At 48.6% G+C, this 7,381-nt stretch overlaps 1 protein-coding gene across 5 annotated transcripts in view; it reads left to right on the top strand.

Annotated features, from left to right (window-relative positions):
- Positions 1-52: 52 nt before the first annotated feature.
- ELF2 (E74 like ETS transcription factor 2) overlaps positions 53-7,381 on the top strand; it is a 62,576-nt gene continuing 55,247 nt past the window's right edge. For 2 of the 5 annotated variants that reach the window (XM_037897217.1, XM_037897216.1), the window contains exons 1-2: positions 165-303; positions 880-1,092. The gene's annotated coding sequence lies outside the window, so the exon portion shown is untranslated. Of the gene's footprint in view, positions 304-879; positions 1,093-7,381 lie in introns of all 5 variants that reach the window. The other 3 variants (XM_037897220.1, XM_037897219.2, XM_037897218.2) reach the window with 3 other exon arrangements.

Raw genomic sequence — 7,381 nt, 5'->3', positions numbered from 1 at the left:
GTGCAGAAGGGAACGGGGCACGTTCTGAGGCAGGGCAGGTTCTGCTGTTACACTGGCCAAGCCCCCTCCCACCCCCCGGGGCGGCTGCTACTGCTGGGGAGGCCCCGGCTCTCAGTCTCCGGGCGGCTGCGGGTTCTCGGCCTAGGGGAGACAGGGTGACGCGACGCCTGCCCCGACACCCAAACGAGGTAGGCGAGCAGGGGTGTTGCTGCCGCCGCCTCCCCGTGTGCGCCAGGGGGCCGGACCCTGCCACCTCCGCTCCGCTCCTCTGGCGACAGCGACCCTGGCAGCAGCGACTCGGGGGTGAGTCCGGCCTGGGTGCGGGCGGGCGAGTCCTTCTGCCCCGCTCTGCGTGGCGGGCCGGAGCGGGCTGATGGTGGGCGGGATGGAGGGGCCGGTTCAGGTGGCCGATTGGTGTCTGCCTGCGCCCAGCCGGTTCCCGGCGCGGTCTCGCTGTGGCCCTCTCCAGCGGGGCTGGGATGTTACCTCGCCCTCTCCGGGGGGAGGCTGGGGTGTGCTTAGCCCCGCCGCTGTTTATCCGGAGGCTTCGGTAAATTCCCCCCCACTACGGACGTGTGTCCTGGGCAGGAACAAGGACCTGCCTGGGCAGCGCCCCCGCGGACAGCGGCGCGGCTTCCACCCTCAGCCGGAGCAATAGGAGACAAGGGGGGGGGGGGCAGGTGCTGTAGGTATTTACCACCGCGGAAGGGCAGTCAGGCGCTGGCGGGGGGAACTTGCCCCGCTCTCACTCGCGCAGTTTGGTGCTATGCAAACAAACAGGCTCGAGGGAGACGTCTCCGGAGAGCCGGGGTGATCTGCAAGGCAACAGCCTGCCCGCTCCGTGCTGGGGTTGACTGAGGCCATCGTGTTGCTTTGCAGCCGAGCGGACTGAAATGGAGCAGTTTGAATCGGTCCTTGGCGAATGAGCTGTCGGCGTTACACCAGCACCATCCCCTCCCCCGCAGCCGCCTGCACTTTCAGTTTCGTGTGTATTTACTCGCCCCCTTCCCTGGTCGGCGTTGCCTGTAACTCCTCGGGGAACCGTCACTCAGGCAGGGGCTTTGATAATCGCATTCGCCTCTCTTCGTGGCTGTGAGTAGCTGTGGATTGTGTGTTACTAGTTGTGGGAGTCAGTTTTTAAACAGTGAGTGTGTGCGTGCGTGCTGGGCCGAGGAGTTGGTGGCTTGGAAGTGTTTTTCACTTCTGTTGGGAACAGCAGCGTGAATCAGCCTGCAGTCCACACACGAATGTTTTCCAGGGTAGGAGCGCCGTAACTGAGACCATCTAGTCTGTGTTTTCCCCTATGATTTAGTTCCTATGCTGCTCTAGCTCTTTGATGTGTCTTGCTTGGTTTTATGGTGGTGCTGTTCATGGGGATTCCCGTCCTGTCGTTGATGACCTACTAAACACAGAAATGTTAGGGAGTCATCACCAGAGGGCTTATATCCTGGAAGGGGAGGGGAGATTCTCAGCCAGGCATGATGGCAGTTCTCTTTAGCTGTCAGTATAAACATAGCCTCAGGAATCTTTGTGTGTTTAGTTTCCTACTTTCATGAAAATACCTATTCCATGTTTCTTCATGTTACTTGCCAGTCCAGAAGCAGAACTTCAGATCGATAAATATGAACATCTACATGTTTGCCTAGTAACTTGAAAGGGTATTAGAAAAATATTATAGAAATGTTCTCCTGTTTACACAGGGTGGGCTAAGTAAGATGGCAGCCTTAGCTTGCCCTATGATGGCTGGTTAGCTAGTAGCCTTTTCCCAAGTTTACTTTTAAAAAACATTTATTTTCTGCCACCCTTCCTTTCCTAATCGGGTTCTCTTATTGTAACATTAATTAAATATTGTTATTTTTAAACTATCATGGCTCATTTCTAAGATTGTCCATTTATGTTCTTTTTGAACTCTTGCTTATATATAACTGTATATATTAATATTTTGTAAAATATATTAAGATCTATCAATTTTGTATTTGTTTTTACTTACTAGTTCCTTTAAAGTTTTTATTAAAATAATTTAATTAATTCCTCATTTCTTCTTTCCTGTTCCCTACCTATGACTAGTCACTACCATGTCCTCCACAAACAGTATTTAACTATTTTATCTCTTTTACAAAGAACAGTAGCAACAACAACTTTTTAAAGTAGTCTAAAGAGCCTCATTTTGGTGAAATAATTGTTTCCAGAGGATATACTGTATTATGTCCTTGTCGTGCCATCTAAGAGTCAACTTCTTAAATGTATGCTGAGTTATTCAGAATTTAAATTTAGTATTCCCGCTATCAGTGCCCAGTAAATTTGGATCATAATATCAGACCTACGGTTATTAAGTATTTCTTGATGCACCCATAGTCTCAAAGTTCTATGCTGATATCATAATTAGTCGAGACAAAGGGCATGAAATCAGGATTCAGACACAAATTTAGGTGATATTCTGGTATGTGAAAATCTGAAATGCAAGAAAACAGCTTTGAAACAACATTCTAATAATCAAGTATTTCTTTTGCTCTAAGCGATATAGGCCTAAATGCTATGATGTGGCCATTTTGTACCACACTGCAGATGCAAAAACAACTCTTAAAATCAGTATAAAAGGATATTGCTGAAGCGGGGGGGGGTCAGAGAAAGGTTTAGTCGATGCATGGAAAAACTCTTATGAAAATAAATGGAAAAGATTGGGATTATTTACCTTAGAGAGGAGATATGAGGGACTTGATAAAAGCATACAAAATAATGAATAGTACAGAAAAGGTAGGGTGAATCAAAGCTTCAGATCTATCTAAGAAAGTAAGAACCAGGGGACATTCAATGAAATTGAAAAGTGGCAAACTCAAAACAGTTAAAAGGAAATAACTTTACATAATTAACTTGTGGAACTTGCTGCCACACAACATAATGGAGGCCAAGAGTTTAGCAGGATTCAGAAAGAGATTAGTTTGAGTAGCAGCCGTGTTAGTCTGTATTCACAAAAAGAAAAAGAGTACTTGTGGCACCTTAGAGACTAACAAATTTATCTGAGCATAAGCTTTCATGAGCTACAGCTCACTTCATTGGATGCATTCGATGAAGAAAGAGATTAGTCATTTGTATGGATAACAAAAATATCCAGTGATAATAGTAAATACTGACCAAAAAAAAAGGTTTGACGGGATAGAAACCCTCATCGTTCAGAGCTTGAGATGACCTCTAACTACTGAGATTTTGGAGGAAACTCTTTGCCTACACTGAAGGGTTTCCTGCATCTTCCTCTGAAGGTGCTAGTACTTGCCGCAGTTGGTGGCAGGTTACTAGATGAGACAGACTGGTAGTCTGATCCAGTATGGCAGTTCCTATGTAACTGGCCACAGAAAGATTACCCCAATGCAGGGGGATCCATTGGTGGCGTAGAGCTTCTGGTGTGGGGGATGTGGCCAGGATTTTTTGCCTTGGTGATTCTTAGTTCTTGTATTAGCAAGTTGGAACTGGCAACTGGTATAATTTGGCAACTCGTTGGGCTGTTCTGAATTCACTGAGGGACTGACTCAGCGGACAGATGGCCTTGGACTGGGGACTGCGAAGACCACTATTGCATCCCCTAAATTAAGCAGTAGTGGTGGGTGCTCAGCAGCTGTAACGGAAGATCTGTGCCTGAATCTAAGGCCTTGTCTACACTGTCACTTTACAGTGCTGAAACTTTCTTGGTTAGGAGTGTGAAAAACACCCCCCTGAGCGATGCAAATTTCAATGCTGTAAAGTGGCAGTGTAGACAGTGCACCAGTGCTGGGAGCTACTCCCCTCGTGGGGGTGGTTTTTTTTTTTACAGTGCTGGGAGAGCTCTCTCCCAGCGCTGACGACGCGACAACACATCTTCTCTTTCTGGGTAATGATTCTCTGAGTTTCACAGCAAATGACAATGATCCAAATTTTCATCTGCAAATGCCAATTTTATTTTTTTTTAAACCAGAGTTTGAATATCATCTGGGGAAAAATCTCACATAAGTACTTTAATTATAGCAGGTTTAGCAGAGAGTAATAGTGAAAATTTGCTGGGATACAGTAGCCACTGTATTTGTTAAATTGGACCCCTGTGCTGATGTGAAATCCTGTTACAGGTAAAGAGACTCTTCAGGGGGTCTGGATTAGTGGATCCCAGTGCAGGATTTGGGCCTGAATTTGTAACTAATTTAGTTTCCTGGCTGGCTGCCCCATCCTCTGAATTGCATCTGTGGAAGTTTTGCTGCTGTTTTGAAAAGTAGTATAGTACATTGCTGCCGACTTCATCCATATGGGCACCGATCAAAATCCATCTCCCACACTCTGGGTATAAAAGAGGTTAATGTTTCAACTACCCAAAGTTCCTTCTGTCTCCTGCAGAAGTAGATGTCTGAGCACAGCTCAGTATCCTTAAAACTTCCCTTAATTTATTTGTTGCTGCTGCTGTTCCTTTTCTGCCTTTCTAAGCAGTGCTTTTGTCTAGATTGTGTGGTTTGTGTTTGTTTTTAAACCAACAACTCGGTTTTGAAGTACCTGTGTCATTCAGGGTCCATCCCTCTAATGCTCCTTTTTCTTCTGTTTTTCTGCTCTGTTGGGCTAATTAGGCCTTGTTAGTGGTCTGTTGCCAAGTAGAATCATGGCTACCAGGATAGACTGAAAGCCTTGGGCTTTATGTGACCCAGTGATGATGGTCACTGTTGATTCATTGACTTCAGTGACTGGGAGAAGACTAGTGTTTCGACTTGCTAAATTTCTTATCTTCTCCAACAGTATTCAAAATATTATTGGGGCTGTCTCAAATTCCTGTGGATAGATGCTCGGATACTATAGTGATGTGGGCCATAAATATATCTAGATAGGCCTAGTTGACTGAGTCTGGTACTTAGCATCTGACACCATCTGTGACAAGTAGCCTTTAGTCTTGGAAGACTTATCTCCTTGCCAGAAGTGGTTTTTTGGACCACCAAAAGCAACAAAGATCACAGTCTCGACTTTGTCTATGAGGAGTGTAAAGGTCAGTGCCAGGAGCTCCTTGATGCTTATCCCAGCTAAATGGACTTGCAACTCCAACTCAGTTTCTTGGCATCTAGACTCAGTATTTCATGGCAAGAGGGAGAAGCTGAAGAGGCACAGTGCGACAGGCAGGGCCGTCCCAATGGGGGTGCATGGCCCCGGGCAGAAGTTACGGATTCGTCTCTTCTGGGACCGAGCATGCCAGCCAATCGCACTGGCCTGCAGGGCCCCCCAAAGCACGGGGCCTGGAGTGGTTGCCCATATTTGCCCTACCCAAGGGGCGGCTCTGGTAACAGGTGTTTCTCCCCTCCCCATTTCTACTTATCTGTCACAGAAGGCATGGTACGAAGTCATTCTCCGAGCTGCTTTCTGTTACCAAGGGGGTGATGCCTCATTGTTGCTCCCGCAATGTTAGTATTCTTGATGCCAAGGGCTCTGGGAGCTTCAGTGTTGCTGATACTCTGTAAACCAGGAAGATTGAGGAGATGATGCTGGTTGTGCCTTTGTTGATACTAGTTACAGTGGTTTTGTAATCTTCCTCCCCATAGACTCTAGCATGGATTTTCCCCTTTTTACTCCACTTTAAGCTTTGGCACACACACTTCTCTAGGGAGTAATTAAGCTTTGCCTTATCTTTCTGGCTGCACTGTGTCTGAATTCAACACAATTTTTATCCTGGACCAGCATTTACCCTGTCTGAACTGTATCTCAAGAGGTTCTTTGGACTCTTATAAACCTTCTGCACCTCCTTTTTCTTGTGGAGCCATGAGCCTTTGGCCTTGTTTCGCTTTTGTGACCTTCTCAGTCTTGGGGAATGAGAGCCGGGGGGCTGATCTCCAGAGAGGAATAGGCTGAGTTCTCCTCTATGTAGATGCCTGTCCTTTAAAGCGGGGGTTCTCAGCCTTGGAGTTTTGAACAGGTATTAGGGCAGAGGTGGGCAGACTACGGCCCGTGGGACCATTCTTCCCTCCCTCGCTGTCCCCCTCCCTTGTAGCCACACCAGCAGCACAGCTTGCGCCTGCGCACCTCCCAGGCTTTCCAATAAGCCTGTTCTGCCACTTTGAGTGGCATGATAAGGGGGTGGGGGTTGGATAAGGGGAAGGAGGTCCCAGGGGGCAGTCAGGGGACAGGGGGCAATTGGATGGGGTGGAGGTTCGGGGAGGGGGGTGGTCAGGAGACAGGGAACGGGGGGTTGGATGGGGGTGGGGTCCCATGGAGTCTGGGGGTCCTGGAAGGGGGGGGGATAGGGAGTGTGGGGGGTTGAATAGGGGGTGGGGTCCTGTGGGGTCGGGGGGCCCCAGAAGGCGGGGGACAGGAAGTGGGGGGGTTGGATGGGGGTGGGGTCCTGGGGGCAGTTAGAAACAGGGGTCCTGGGGGGGGTGGTCGGGGACAAGGAGTGGGGGGGGGATTGGGGGTTAAATGGGACAGAGGTCCCGGGGGGCCTGTCATGGAGCGGGGGTGTGGATGGGGGTCGGGTCGGTCAGGGGACAAGGAGCGGGGGGGGGGGGGGGGGTTGGATAGGGGGTGGGGTCTGGGGGGGTGGTCAGGGGAGGGGGTCCCAGGAGGGGGTGGTCAGGGAACAAGGAGCGGGGGCGTTGGATAAGTCGGGGGTTCTGAGGGGGGCAGCCAGGGGGTAGGAAGTGGGAGGGGGCAGATAGGGGGCGAGGGCCATGCTGTTTGGGGAAGCCCAGCCTTCCCTACCTGGCCCTCCATACCGTTTTGCAACCCCGATGTGGCCCTTGGGCCAAAAAGTTTGCCGACCCCTGTGTTAGGGCATTGCAATCAGCCTGCTTTCCCCATATTGTTAAATGGGAAATGGAGTTATGGCTAGATGAGGAGGGTCCTGGGATTGAAAAGATTGAGAATCATTCTAAGAAAATGATCTAGCCTTTAATCTTATGCTCCCAATTTGGCATCTCCATAGCTGTAGTCTCAGACTGAGTGGTCAGTAATAGAGGAGATGGAATGTGTGAGCTCTTTATTGCCTCCTGTCTCAAAGAAGGCAAACCGTTAATATAAAGTTCCTTAGAAAGTTTTGAGTACTTTTACCCACATCTGACTCTAGGGTCTTTAGTAGCAGCCGTCCCCAGTGATTTTGATTTGGGAGGGAAATAATCACTATCTGATCACCTTGATAGCTCTCCATCAAGAGCAGAAATTATAATCTAGGGGATGAGTTTTCATAAATTAGTTGTTTGTTATATGTTCTGTAAATGGGGCAGGGCCTCAATTAGATTTGTAAACCAGCTAGGAAAATACCTAAATGCCCCCATCTTTGTTTCAGGGATAGGCAGGATCCAGCATCTCTAATGGGTGCCTTTCTCCTAGGTGGAGGACAATAGTTGCTCTGCACATTCCCTCTGACCCTTATTGTTCAGAAAGCCAAACAGGA

Source organism: Chelonia mydas, chromosome 4, assembly GCF_015237465.2.
Source record: "Chelonia mydas isolate rCheMyd1 chromosome 4, rCheMyd1.pri.v2, whole genome shotgun sequence".
Classification (NCBI taxonomy): Eukaryota; Metazoa; Chordata; order Testudines; family Cheloniidae; genus Chelonia; species Chelonia mydas.
The sequence above is the reverse complement of the archived record's forward strand: the minus strand, read 5'-3'. Positions and strand labels throughout refer to the sequence as shown.